The sequence below is a fragment of the Epinephelus lanceolatus genome, chromosome 13 (genome assembly GCF_041903045.1).
Source record: "Epinephelus lanceolatus isolate andai-2023 chromosome 13, ASM4190304v1, whole genome shotgun sequence".
In the NCBI taxonomy this organism is placed as follows: domain Eukaryota; kingdom Metazoa; phylum Chordata; class Actinopteri; order Perciformes; family Serranidae; genus Epinephelus; species Epinephelus lanceolatus.
The window spans coordinates 33,559,281-33,574,892 of record NC_135746.1 but is presented as its reverse complement, the minus strand read 5'-3'; the positions used below and the strand labels follow the sequence as shown (position 1 = coordinate 33,574,892).

The 15,612-nt window shown below is 42.0% G+C and overlaps 1 protein-coding gene across 4 annotated transcripts in view; it reads right to left on the bottom strand.

Moving 5' to 3' along the window:
- Window positions 1-15,612, bottom strand: part of fam49a (family with sequence similarity 49 member A) — a 45,130-nt gene that overhangs the window by 25,690 nt on the left and 3,828 nt on the right. For 2 of the 4 annotated variants that reach the window (XM_033648904.2, XM_033648900.2), the window contains exon 2: window positions 9,359-9,446. The exons of the other annotated variants lie outside the window; for them this stretch is intronic. The gene's annotated coding sequence lies outside the window, so the exon portion shown is untranslated. The remainder of the gene's footprint in view (window positions 1-9,358; window positions 9,447-15,612) is intronic. 4 annotated transcript variants of the gene reach the window in all.

The window sequence follows — 15,612 nt, the reverse complement described above, 5'->3', positions numbered from 1 at the left end:
CTCTCTTTGTTTTGAATGCTTTTCTAATGTGTATTCTGTAAGCTGCTGACACTACCTTGAAAATGTTACTCATATATGCTGACTGCCTGGCACATTTAATGTTGATTGTTATTCAAGCTGAAATGACTCACCTATGTAAATGCCTTTGTAGCTGTGATTTACAGTAGCCACTAGTGAATGAGTCATAAACACAACGCAACATCATAGCCGGAAATGTCTCAAAGATTGTGGCGATGTACGCCCGGTACAGGAAATTGCATTGGCAAACAGTGATTACTACTAGCCCACAGTCACACTGAGTCCTGTGTATTTCTGCTTGCAGTGGTGAGAGAGTGACGAGCACAGAGGAGATACAAAGAGACCAAGTCAGTCAGACAGCATTTGTCAAGGTCGACAGCAGAAGTGCCTTTGTCCACACAACTCTACTCAGAAAACTACCTCCAAGAAAAGACAAGAGTCACAGCCGTCACACCAGACTGGAAATACAATGCTTCCTCGAAAAATCAACCAAACAAAACAACAATGGCTCTTGACTTTTATACAGAGAGGCATACTGCTGAACTGTAGAGTCGTGTTTGCAGTCAATCAAAACCTTTTCCATGTCCAGGGGAAAAACAGGCCTTGACCCACTTTGGATCAAGACCCATTGTTTTCTTAATGCTACATTTAAGTTTCTGCAGTCAAAATGAGCCATAAATTAAATCTGACCTGGGCTACAAATATGACAAGCAACTGTTAGTGCAGAGGCTTAGAGAGAAAACACCCTTTTGGTACGGTTTAATGTGTAAATCATGATTTGGGATGCTTGTTCCGGCTAATTTTGCTTTTGATAGCCCGATATCATTAACTGGTAACTTTAATTTTTAAAAAAATAAAAATGCTAAATGATGTGTAATATAACAGTTCTTTTCTTTTAGTGCAGCGCTCCATTGACTCAGTGAGCTTTAGCATATCAAAGTGCTGACCATTTAAAGGTGGGGAAATTTTATTGTTTTGTGATGTCAATGTCTTGTTTTTTTTATATTTTCTGATGGCTTTGCTGCTTCATTTTGAGCCGCAAAACCGCTTTAGCATGATGTGTAATTTAACAGGTATTAGCACCACTAGCCATGCTGACACTGATAGTGGTGCTAACAGAGCTAACAGTGTTAACATAGTTAACATTGCCAAAGGGGGGTTTGTGACCCAAAACTGAGCCACCGTCTCATCAAGGTGACCTGGGGGGGACACCACCATGCTAGCTAGTTCCCTCCTGAGCTGGGTGGTGCGCAGTGCAATGAATTGAGGAGTAGCAAAATAAACCTATAGACTGACATGCCTAACTAGTCAAACATATTCTTGGCAGTTAACCGATTACTGGTTGACATCCATAATCATGATGGTAACAGACCAATAGCTATCAGGGGTGAAATTTTTGAGGTCATTACAGTCATCATACCTTTTGTTTTTCCTTTTATTTTAACCAAGCTCTCATCTCAATCAACAATCAGGCAACATTACTGGTTGCAAGGTTTTTACATCAACTACACATCATATGATACAGACATGTTTAAGGGCATTTAAATCACTCAAGTCATTTGTAGATTAAGCCAAAATAAGAGACATGGATGTGCAGTTTTTGACAGGGGGTTTGTTGTTATTTTGTGAATATGTTCATTTGTGTGGTTTGTGTAAAATGACACTTTATGAGCACTCTGAGTCAAATCAGCTGTTACTGTTCTGTTACATACTCCATAAAACTGACGACGGGAAGCCTCTGTACAAACCATGGATAGCGTGACAGCTGTTGATGTTCACAGACATCCAGGATTGAACCTGTAAATCAATTATTTACATGGATGAGCATCAACTCCACCACTGGAAAATGCTTATTTCCAACACTGCTCCAGGTCACGCAAGGGGAGTTGGTGCGCAAACTTGTGAGTAAAGAGTGAGCAGTAGTCTCGCGTGAGAACACCTTCGGCTCTCAGTTTAAGACAAGTGTGGTGTGGTGAGAGCACGTGCCTTTGATGGCAAAAGCCTGTCCCCTTCTGCACTGGAAAAAGCAAAGGATGGGGTCAGGGAGTGACAGAGGAGGGGGTTGGGAAGGGAGAGACACATCTGGCTCAGGATGATCTGCCTTCTGCAGACACCCTCTAAGGGTTCAAACAAGGGTTAACCCTCAGTGGAGGTTCAATGGGCTGGAAGACTGCAACCCTCCCATGGGTAAATGAATGTGTGCGTGCGTGTGGGTTTGTGACAACTCTGGAGCATCTTTCTTCCATGCGCTGCATGGCAACAGCAGATGAATGGATGATGGATTCATAACCGCTCAGTGAGCTCTGGGTTTGGGGATTTTAGGCGGGGGTGACAGGGAAACGGAGACATCACTAACCATCAAGACTCATTCACTTGACAGTGATGTATGATAGCAAGCGCTTAAATTCACTTTGTATTTATTTTAGAACATCAAATGTGTCATTTTGCAGCGCTCTAGCCTTCCATACTACCCTTGCACTGATGGACGTAACCCTTAAAAGGATCATCGACTAACACAAAACAGGAAAACGTTTGACACGACACCACACTACTGCAAGCAAACCCTTTCATTCATCAACTGATACTCTGTTGAACAGGAAATGCGTCAGCTTACCCATCCTCAGTACACACACACACACAAAAAAAAAAAAAAATGCAAAGAAAAACCCAAGCAGGCTGAGCAGGTGCTGCAAAGTGTGGGAACTGTGTTAAGTTCCTTTTTCTCTCATGCAGGTAGAGCTGCACAACTTCATATGTACAACTGCTATCACATTAGGACTTCATTGTTACTATGCTTGTGAATAGTGTAGTTCCTCTTTACTAAATATTTCTACAATTTCTACTCCAGTTGAGTCAAGATGCTGGACTAAAATGACGTTAGACTATGGTTTTTGTCACCTAAAATCAAAATAATCCTGATCAATAATTCCAACATATACACCATTATTATGCATTGATTGTACAATCATAACGTAGAGTAAGAAACATTCAGTGGTTGTCTCTGTGTACTTGGTGTGGGAACAAACAAAAACAACTACTACATGTAACAGGAAATACAAACCTAGGAAACTCCAAGCCGGCTGAACCTGACCTGCAGTTTAAGGAATCTTGTTCCAGTTTACTTCCTCTAAATCAGGTGACTATTAATGAGTCTGCAGCCTACAACACTGTCAGACAAGCCTTGTGAAAGTTCAAACGCAATAAGACGAACCAATTTCCTTTCCTGTGTCTTGGTGCACATATTTCAGTCATGCTGATAAAACACTGAACCTGGAACATGATAAAACAGGAAAAAAAGACAGTCCTCTCAGTTTTGATCCTGAAAAGCTCATTCCCAGGCTGAGTCAGAGCCCACTGTGTTGCTCATGCTGAGGAACAAAGAACTGCCAATGAAAAATAAATGCATTTTAAAAAGGCGCGTAGTGCTGATCAAACACAGTAAATCCCAGGCGGAGGAAAATGACCACCAGCCAAATGCTTCTACATTCTGGCTGTGCCTGGGAGTTTATCTACAAGCCATTTTGGCAAGTAAATAGATGTGAAGATCTTGCAACGACAATGAAGCTCAGTAGTAAAAATGACTGTCACAGAATGAAGCAGATACAGTATCCAGTTTACAAAATATTTTACGTTACCACCTACTTTTTTAAGCCTGCAATTAAGTGAACTTCTTGCCACCAATTTGGAACAACAAAATCCAAATCTTGGGATAAAGGAGAAAGCTTCACTGAGGCTACGGCTGCATGATTATGGCCAAAATGATAATCACAATTATTCTGATCGATATTAACATCTCAATTATTGATGATGATGATGTGCTGTCTCCTAAATCCAAAATACTTCCAGCAATAGATTATGACTGTTGATGAATGGGAGCTTTCCCTTTGTCTGCAGTGGCAACACTGAGGAAAGTTTTTCAAAGGCTGCTGCAGCAGGGTGCGTGTGCAGCGGCATGACAACTCCCCGTAAGTGAAGGCTGACTGTTAGTTTAGGAAGTGACTTCATATGCACCTGAGTTTTCTATGGGCGGAGCATGCAATTTAAACATCATTATCGCAGTCAATCATGTTAATTAACCGTGGGAAGCCAAAATCGTGACCATGATTAATATGCGATTCATTAGGCAGCCCTATTGAAGCCTCTTTAAAGGCAACTCCTTATTAGGGGTGTAGTGGTACACATACTTGTTATTAACTATTTGGCAAGCACTATTGTGTGTGTGTGTCAGTTATTGACTATTAGCCACTGTAGCCAGGCTGACTGAGAGTCAAAGCTCTATTGAGCCTTATATTCCTTTAGCCCTTAGCAGTAATGATTTTATGAGCTTTTTTAATGACAAAATTCTAACTATTAGAGGCAAAATTCATGACCTCCTGTCCTCAGATAGTAGGCCTACCTTATCTAACCTCAAACACAGCTGTAAGACCTAATATACATTTAGATTGCTTCTCCCCAATTTCTCTTCAAGAATTAACCGCAGTGATTTCTTCATCTAAATCATCAACTTGTCTCTTAGACCCCATCCCAACTAGGCTACTTAAGGAGGTCTTACCTTTGGTTAACACTCATATATTAGATATGATCAATATATCCTTATTAACAGGCTATGTACCACAGTCTTTTAAGGTAGCTGTAATTAGACCTCTACTAAAAAAGCCCACCCTGGATCCAGAGGTGTTAGCCAACTATAGACCAATATCTAATCTTCCCTTTCTGTCAAAGATCCTTGAGAAAGTAGTCGCAGACCAGATGTGTGATTTTCTACATGATAATAATTTACTTGAGGAACTTCAGTCAGGATTTAGAGTACATCATAGCACTGAGACAGCACTAGTTAAAATTACAAATGACCTTCTGATTGCTTCAGACAAAGGACTCGTCTCTGTACTTGTTTAATTAGATCTTAGTGCGGCGTTTGACACTATTGACCATCAATTCAATTAACTAAACTCCATAACTGCCTTAAAGACATAAAAACCTGGATGAGCACCAATTTCCTGATGTTAAATTCAGACAAAACTGAAGTTATTGTTCTTGGCCCCAAACAACTCAGAGACTCTTTATCTGATGACATAGTTTCTCTAGATGGCATTGCTCTGGCCTCTAGCACTACCGTAAGAAACCTCGGAGTAACATTTGATCAAGATTCGTCTTTTAATTCTCATTTAAAACAAACCTCACGGACTGCATTTTTTCATCTGCGTAATATTGCGAAAATTAGGCCTATCCTGACCCGAAAAGATGCAGAAAAATTGGTCCAAGCTTTTGTTACCTCAAGGCTGGATTACTGTAACTCTCTATTATCAGGTAGCTCTAGTAAGTCCTTAAAAACTCTCCAGCTAATTCAGAATGCAGCAGCACGTGTACTAACAGGAACTAAGAAACGAGATCATATTTCTCCTGTTTTAGCTTCGCTACACTGGCTCCCTGTAAAATCCAGAATTGAATTTAAAATCCTATTGTTAACTTATAAAGCTCTAAATGGTCAAGCTCCGTCATATCTTAGAGAGCTCACAGTCCAACCAGAACACTGCGCTCTGAGAACGCAGGGATACTCGTGGTCCCTAAAGTCTCCAAAAGTAGATCAGGAGCTAGAGCCTTCAGCTATCAGGCTCCTCTCCTATGGAATCATCTTCCTGTTACAGTCCGGGAGGCAGACACCGTCTCCACATTTAAGACTAGACTTAAGACTTTCCTCTTTGATAAAGCTTATAGTTAGGGCTGGCTCAGGCTTGCCTTGTACCAGCCCCTAGTTAGGCAGACTTTGGCCTAGTCTGCCGGAGGACCCCCTATAATACACCGGGCACCCTCTCTCTCTCTCTCTCTCTCTCTCTCTCTCCCTCTCCCTCTCTGTCTCTCTTTCTGTCTCATTGTGTCACACGAATTACTGTTAATTTATTATGCTGATCTGTTCTGTACGACATCTATTACACGTCTGTCCATCCTGGAAGAGGGATCACTCCTCAGTTGCTCTTCCTGAGGTTTCTACTGTTTTTTTCCCTATTAAAGGGGTTTTTTGAGGAGTTTTTCCTTATCCGCTGTGAGGGTCCAAAGAACAGAGGGATGTTGTATGCTGTAAAGCCCTGTGAGGCAAATTGTGATTTGTGATATTGGGATTTTTATAAATAAAATTGATTGATTGATTGATATTACTTATAACATGCTACAGCGACATAATGCCACAGTGCATTTAGTTCTTTCATTGACCATAATGCAATGTTTGAGTGCCTCCTGCCTTTTGTACAGCAACAAATGTGGCCAAATACCTTGCTTTTAGTGTAGACTTTTTAAAAAAAAGAAATGGAAAAAAATATTATTTTTCATTTTCCCAACTATGGCACAAACATATCAAATTGTGAACCCAAAAATGTGGCATGTACTGAACCATATTCAACCTATGTTTTTTTGTTTTTACATTGTTGCTTGACTGGATTTCTGATTCAAATAATAACCAGGTAGTTTTATTGCTCTATCAGTTCTTTGGCTAGTGTGTACTCATCCAAATCTATCAAGTTGTGTGTTCACAAGACGTGATTAGATAGTAGGTTCCAGTTAGACGAGAGGAACTGTCCCAGGTCTGACATGTCTATGTACTAACCCAATACTTCTTATGTCTGTTAAGTCAACCCATTTCCTCTGAGAGGGATTTTGTATAAACCACAGGAAACCAAAATCAACACCAGTGACCCAAAATAACTTCTGTTTGGGAATCTCTAGGAAAATGACTGGCAAGCACATACCAATTGTTTAACTAGTGTGTCTCACACTACCAGTGTGATCCAAGGTGCCTTTATAGTACCACAGCAGCATACTGTGTACAGACCGCTTCTCTTCGGTCTTATTGAGTGTTTTCACTCTAAAATTCACTAATAATGTTGGCACTGAATCTCTACACAAATGAGCCAAACCATCTACGTATGTTGTGTTGACCTTTGACCTGGTATAATCTGTGCACACTCACTACCTCAGTGCCTGCTGAGTGTTGCTACTGTTAGTTTGGTGTCCTAAAACAATTATGAACAAGCACCAGGACTAAGTAAAGTTGGGAAGCACAACTGTGATAAAAACTGATACCATTAATGATTGCACAATAAGTGGAGCTTGGCACCAGTGCAGCTTTATGGGATTATGGGCTCTATAATCTTGGGGTGACTCAAACTAAGGATGTATGCAGGTATAAAACAACGTGGCACTTTGGCAAAAAGTGATCACCAAGTGGCATATGGTCAAGCTCTGCTCAAGTTAAGCCCATTAACTACAGGTCCTCAGAAATAAACATTAAAACACACCAGCCACTTCAAAAACAAACCAAGGTTAGCCTCGGCTTTCTGCACCCATTTTAAAATCCTTGTGCTGTTTTGACTGGCTCTGAAAACAGGCCTTCAAATTGGGTTAGGGGAGCTGCGTCTCCCTCAGGCTCCCTTCGCTGGAGCAAATGTGACAGCAGGGCGTGTTGGGGGGTTGAGCTCAGCTCCAGGGGAGGTTGGCTGAGTTTTGCCCTAATATGGACACAGGCTAGGGGGGGGGGGGGGTGCGGGGTGCTGCTGCAAGGCATGGGAGAGGGTGGGCTGGGTGGAGAAGGAGAAACCTGCCCAGCACCACCACAATGGCAGCCTTGCTTCTCTCTGCCGTGTTATTGACACTCTTTATCTTCCCTCTTAGAGTCAGCTTCACATACCAGCACAGGATTCAACTGTTATGGTCCATTAACTGTGCTCTAAACGCTCCGTACACACTGAAGAACTCTTTAGTAGTTAGGACTTGTACATCAAGCACAGCTCATTTTTAAGTACTCGTGTTGCTCCTTGAAATGCTCTCACTCACAAACCATTACATAGCATGTCACACAGCCACTGGCTCACACACACTTGAGTCAGTGACACTGAGTCTAGTCCTCAGCAGCAGTACTCAGCTCTGTTGAGCTGCTGGCTCTGTGTGCCCTCTGGTTCAGTCAGCTGGGCCAGCTGCCCAATTCTACACTTGCTCATTACAAACTCACCACTATCCCTCCTCCACATCTGGCCTCTGGTGTAGAGAGAGGGATGCTGATAATGGCAACAGAGACAAAAACTCACAGTGGTCATTTTTTATGTTCACAGAGCTGAGGAGAGGCGGGGGGGGGGGGGGGTCAGTGGATGTAGTAAACAACTCTGAGAGGCCTCTGTCAATGCTGAGAAAGAGAAAGTGGGATAGAGAGACAGACTGCCAAGGCACATAAGAGTGCATGAAGAGAACAATACAAGAAGGAAAAGAAATCAAGGCAAAAAGCAAGTAGGAAAGTTAAGGAGGGCGTTTGGTATTTAGAGAGGAGGAGGAGGCAGAGTGGCTGTCTGGTTACTAGCAGCCATTGCTGCGTAGAGTGGGACTCCAGGCGTAGAAATTCCTCCTACGTCTCTGCTCAATGCCACTTCTGTTCTGCCAAGCCCTGCATGTCAGTAGCATTGCAGATACAAAGGGAACCATGTCTGTGTATGACTGAGTCTTGTGTGAAACTAGTGTTACCCAGTGTGTATGTGAGACCATCAAGCAATTTCCACCACTACAGGCTCCTTCTCTGCTGGGTGGAGGCACCCAAGCTATGCTAACAGAGGCTACCTTTACCCTGTTAGCAAGATAACGCCAACCTGTACTCAAACAGTTGTACTGCTGTCGTAAGTGTTACCTATAAATGACCAAATCAACAAATGCTGAATTGTTCATAGATCCTATGTCTGCTTTGATGTTTACAAACAAAGTTTTTGCTACATGCATTTATTCAAAGCCACTTTTAACAGTCCAAGTAGATATATTTTTTGGGATTCAAGGAGATAAACTAGGGCTGTGAACTACTGTTGCTCATCGATCCTGTGATATCATGATGGAATAATGTCTAGGATTTAGGTTATTGCACTACACCACTTACTACTACTTACTTCATAGCTTATTCAAGCTAAGTGAAAAGATTACTGATTTTATTTATCAGCATTAACACTGTGTGCATGATTAATAGGGATAAATAATTCACAAAACCCGACATAATCAACCCCAAAAATGCTGTGCTAGAAGATCCATGGTGCTGAGCTTATTGTTCACAGCTCAGGGAAATGGTCTCTTGGTAATTTGTACAAAAACAGGCTCTACCAACACAGGGAGTGGGGCACAGGGGTGTTCCTTATGAGAACAACTATTTATGGCTTTTCGTGAATGCTGGCCCTACTGGTAAGGATCACTGCTAACCACTTTAGATTGGTCTAACAGACAATGCTTTTACAGATCATGCTTTTGGTTTCTGTCATCAGACAAGTGGTGCTTGATCGAGGCCAAGATCAAATGCATTTGTTCAGTTAGTCATGCAACATACCTTGGCCAATTGTTTTAGTCCTCCTTACACTGCTTTCACTTTGTTGCCTTCGCTCTGGGTCTGCGGGCTGTAAATCTTGCGTCCCTGCCTGGTAAGTGAAAGTCTTATCTTAACACACACTCAGTTGCAAATAAAGGAGCCTGTGCAAAGCACAAGCAGAACACAATGTAAGAGAATGGGAACTCTAAATACTAAAAGTGACAACAGTGCTATATTAATCTTTGCCAAACTGAGACGTGACAAGTTTCAGGAACAACTGAACATTTCTATTTTTATACAGAGACTGACTGCACAATTAATTAACTTAACATTTATATACTGTAAATTTAGTAGGACTCCTGCATGTATGCAACACAAAGAAAATATCTATTTTTCTTGTGACACCCTCTTGAGTCTGGACCTCCAAATAATAATGTAATCAAAATTATCACGTCACATGACACAGACTGATTTTTTTCAGAGTAGTGCAGCCACATAAATCCTTTTTTTCCCCATCAGATCTGGGCCATTTGTGATCCTAAATGCAATACACATCTGATTTCTGACCACGCGACCGCTGTGAGGACTGTCATATTGGAATTTGTGTGTTTTTCCCCATACACTCAGGGTTTTTGCACATCATACTTCACTGCCAAGCAGCAGATCATTCACCACACAGTGTCAGAGCAGTCTGTTGAAACTACAGAAGGCTGCCATATCGTACCACTGATGCAGTACGCTGCCCCGGTCACCAGCCAATAGAGCCTTACTGCTAGATGCCTTCTGGTATAGCTTGCCTATCTGTCATGGCAGCCTTGTTGTGAGATACTGTAATGTAGCCCTGGACATCCTAAGATTTGGAGGACATGTTCTTCCGGAAAACCCTCCACATCGTGGCCTCACCACTCCTGACTCCTCTCCTAGCCACAGAACATCCAGAAGTGGCTCCTAATAGAGATAGTGGACTTACAGGCCGTTTGTACGACAGCCTTTTATTCTGAAAAGAAACGTCCATCGCTCCAGAGGGCCATTTCTCCCAAAAATTGTGCTGGACACTCTTCCAAACAGAAGAACATGGCTAATTATGATGCAGTGGGACATCACTGGATGTTCCTGCTATGGGAATCATTCAGGAGATGAAGCTTGCACCACTCATTCATTTTCCCCCCAAAAGCCTGTTTTGCTATTTTCTGTTATTGCTCCGACACACGTGTGTGACGTTACTGGTTGCATGTGAGGCCTATCAGGGTAGAGATCCCTTAGCCCTTTTTACAGAGATCATGCTATAGAGCCCAGGGGTGGACTAGGCATCTGGCATACCGGCAATTTCCCAGTGGGCCGATGTCCTTTTTGGGACACAAACCTTTTTTCCGCTCTTTTTTTTTTAAAAAAAAAAGTTTTTTTGACCTGCCAATAATACAGGTCCAGGTCTCATCGTGAGTCTGTCATAATGTAAGCCTATGTGAAGCTCAATAAAAAAATGTGATAGTTTCGTAACATGGATGTTGTCATGAGTGTTAAATGCTGGTCTGTGTGTGTGCGTGTGCGTTGGAGGGCTGAGTGACACAAGCTACAGCAGGATGACTAGAGTGTAGTAATATATATTATTTATATACATAGGGCGTGATGAAACACAACAGCATCAGCCTCTAGTGTGGCATATAACATACATGTTGGCAGCGCATTATCAAAAATAAAAATGGCATTAATATGGCTATGACAATCATTTACCGCATCTGTTATATGGCCCCTGATCTCATGCTCGAAGGGCAAGGAGCTTCCCGAAGTCATTGTTTTCCCAATTTGTGGACACTTTCATCTGCTGCTCCTTCTTGAGTTAGCTGATAATTGCTATCAGCTATTTTTTCAAATCTACCACAATGAGTCACGCATAACACATCGTCAAAACGCCACACCCGTGCCACCCATCCTGCCAAATGTCCCTTTCCTACAGACATCGTTATGGCGCAGTTATTACCTCAGATGTCGGCTAAAGGGCGAGACAATTCTGTCCCCCATTCCACGGCTGTACATGTAAAATTGCGGGGCAGCTTTACGGCGTGAAACTCCCGCCATGAAGAGTGTAAAAGGGGCTGTACAGACTGATGTCAGATATGGGTCACTTCAAACATGCATCTAAACATGCATGTGTCTTATTAGAAAGATTGGATCTGGGGGGATACTCAGAACTGAGCATCAAGCCCTCTAATGTGAACTGAAGCCGACTAATCAGCATTAATAGTTATAATCCCAACATACACTCTACAATGTATTTCACAGTGTAGTCATACAGTGTATACACACACACAGGAAATCAGTTGTGACACAGTCAATGACCTGTCCTGACCTAACTGCTGTTGTTTTGCTCACATCACTGGTTTTCTGTACTGATACACCCTCTTCACTAAAGCGTGACGGCTGTCCTCTTTAACATCCTAATATTTCTGCTCTCACAGACTATTAGCTTGTCATGAACAATAAACAGCTGTAAATCTCTGGGTTCCTGCACCTGCTGAGATCAGTGAGAGTGCTGCTGAATTGCAAAAAGCCAGACAGAGGCAGAGGCCAAGATCCTTCTGCCAGCTGTGGAAATGCAGAAAAACAGGTGGTGTGGCAGCACACAGTCAGCTCTATTATCTCTGTCAAGGTTAAATATTGTGTCTTATACATCCAGCTAATGGTGCATTCTGTGATACATATTTGTATCACAAACCTTTTATCACAAACCAACTGAGTATGCTGTCTGTTTGGCAGGAGCATCGTGCCAGCAAAAGAGAAGTGGCTTGCAGGTAATTTCACTTCATAAACCAGAGAGTGGGATTCACAGAGCAGAAGTGAGACATTTGTTAAATGGCAATAAACTATGTAAACAGAAACGAGTCAAAAATTGCTTTTATATAGTGTTTGTGCAGTATAAATATGATCACCAAGTAGCATGACACAAGACAAAGAATGAAAGGATCGGACTGATTCAATCTGAGTTACTCTTTATCTTGTAGTTTCACAATTTTCAACCTAGCTTTGTGCCATAACACATTTTCCAAAGCTTTCCAATTTTCCAGTGGCCTAGAAAGTACAATGCTTTGGGCACTTGTGCATAAATAAACTGCCAAAGCAAAGAAGCCGCTTGTTGAAAGTAGTTTGCACAAAATCAATAGGACAGATGGTGTGCATTTTAAATGACCCAGGCGTACCACCACTCAGGTTTCAAACACAACAGGTTACTTATCTGACATGAGGCAGCATGAGAAATATAACTTAAACAGAAATTAAAAAAAATGAAAACAGGGAGTCAGAAATTTTCATCACAACATTATTCAAGCAGGAACTTAGCACAAGTGGGCTATGTGTTTTGAGGTTTTGAGAGTTGAGGATTTGAAGCCCTCTTAGTTAACCAAAAAAAATGTAGTTTCCTATCATAAAACAAGCTTAAATTATTTCTGTGGAGAGTCTATGTTGTTATATGAGCGAACAACATTAGGACAAACCAAAGAAAAACATATTAACGGTAATACTGGAGCACTTGAGGGATAATAAACTTAGCAGGACTGACAATTACAAGCACGGCCTCTGCACAATAGTAGCGAGAGCGCACTGACACTGCACAGCAAACAGATTTGCAGAGAGCTGTTGTACTGCTGACAGGATGTGAGTATAAAAAGTGAAACGTGAGCGGGAAGTGTGCAGGGTCATAAAGCAGCGCAGTTGGACACACACTCATTCTCGCAGACAGGCAGACAGGCAGATAAAGAGAGAGGCAGACAGGTAGTTTGGGGTAAAACAGGAACTCGGAGCAGACAGTGGTTCGCATGGTGTTTGACTGCGACAAAGCCGTGGTCGACTTCACACATATAACTAATTTCTGGAAAGTAATAAAAACAGGAGGGGATCGAGAACAGCCAATAATGAATAAAAATTTTGGAGGACATTATTCCTGGTGAACATTGAACGCTGGTGGCTTAAGTGTTAAAACACTTTAAGCTTTTAAGAGCTAAGCCTTCCTAACAGCTGAGATTTATTAATCCTGCTTTGCCAAATTGTGGGACTGAAAAGACTTCTTGTGTAAGTGGGAACACAATTATGGCTAAAACGACAGCCCTGAGTCTAAGGCCTTATTCATAGCAAGCATTTTGACCTGTCACAGTAGGGAAAAGCACAGGTGTTACTACTAATAATGTTAATGCTGGCTATGTTGTATTCAAATGTTCTGTTAAGCCATGAAAGTGGGGCAGTGTGCCAGCATGCACAATGAAACTGAAGCAGCTAACTGGAATTCAGTCATCATTTATTTTCTTACCTTGACATGTCAAAATTTCTTAAAAATGTACTATTATTGATCGTGATTACTTCACACATTCATAAAGCCCCTATAAAGCCTTGGTCCAACCACACAGGTGTTTTACTTACTGTTCTTGATTAGATTTCTCCTGATGCTGCAGTCACACCAACATTTCATACACATGGTAAAGGCATAGAAACAAGCAAAGTCAAGATGTTGCATGCACTTTATTTTTGTGCTTTACTTCATCTACACTGCCTACATTGAGCCCAAACACTGCTGTGTATAGTTTAGTTCACTTCATTTTAGCAGGATAATCCACTCAGTATCAATACTGCTTTCCAAAGACTCCTGGGCGTACAGCTTAGTACAGCGGTATTCTTGTGTGGCAATATCGTAGTGTCACACAGTGCCAAGTATCGTTTTTTTTATTACATAACTTATTAATAAGACAAAACAAATCAAACTTTAGGTAGCCTACTAGAATAATATAATCACTTGCTTTTTCAGTCCACTAGATACATTTTGCTGCTGCAGAAAATGTCTGAAGTGAGATGAACAGACTGAAAACTATATCTTATTAGATAAAACAGATGTTGACAAAGTTTTGCTTTGGGCACATAATTTACAGTTGGAAAAGAAGGTATAATGGCGCAGTATACGTTATCACAATACTGAAGATATTTAAAACTGCAATAATATTGTATCTTCATTTAAGTATCATAATATTATTGTAGTTTTACCAACTTTAACCTTGATAAAGATCTAGTCAGAATAACAGAACGTGCATGTTTGAATGGGAGGGCTCATTTTGTCAACTTTCTTTAATCTTGATTCTATATTGACTGCTGGCCCTCTGAGTGTTGCAATAGTATCTGATAGAAAGCAACAGAATATGTGATTTTTCATATTCCCATTTTCTCTCTTTGTCTTCACATTACTGTAAACAGTTTATTTCTATCTTTCACTTTACACACACACACACACACACCTACACACACTTACACACACACACACACACACACACAAAATCTGTTAGCTGAGCATCTGAGGCTCTAGAGCCAGTGAGAAGTCTGTTGTGTTTTCTGTTCCAGCCCAGATGGCAGCGTTGGCTGAGTCAGCGGTGGCTGGTGGTCCACGGTAAACTGGATGATTAGTCGTTGACAACAGGAGGAACGCCGAGCATTCGGAGCTAGGAGATGAGGAGCTGAGGGACTTCTTAGCCAGTTTGTTCAGTCTCAATGATATAAAGTTTTGAATAAGTGTAAAGTGTTGAGCTTCTGCTGAAAGGATGTGTACAATGTAGCCATGAACTAAAAAAAAAAAAAAAAAGATGTTTAAATCTGGTGTGGGCAGAAATCTGGACAAGGCAAAATAAAAATGGGAGAATTCGAGAATACACCGTCCACCTGCAGCTCTTCCCTCTCTCTTCTCTGTCCGAATCCCCTCTCACAAGACAACCACAAGCATATGCACACACTCCATACAGTAACCCAGTGTTTCCTGTGTATTGATTTATTTAACCCTGTTTCATTGTAGAATTGTGCAGAGCAAATTCGCTCAGCCCTTCCTTGCCCCATGCCCTCTCTCTCTTCATCAGACCATGAATGAGACAAGAATTAGCGAGCTAGCCACCCCACAGTCCCTCCGCTTTGCTCCCTGCCACTGTGGACTGTTCCCCAGGAGAAGAGCCGGTCGCAGCTCACGGAGATGGACCCTCAACTGGGGGCTGTAGTGGCTTGAATTCAGCCAGCGCAAATGCCTGAGCACTGGTTGTCACAGTGGGCTGGCGGCCAGAGTAGTGTAAGACTTGTGTAACAGCAGCAACAGAAAGTTTGTTGATCCGGTGTGAAGTCAGGGCTGTCTGATCCCCGAAGCTGGGGTTTGCGCTGCCTGGATTTGGGCTGCTGTGGCCGCTGACTGGGGGTCTGTCTCTCGAGCTGCTGCCAGCTCTCCTCCTGGCGAGGGGGTCTCTAGCGGCAGGAAGTGAGGCAGA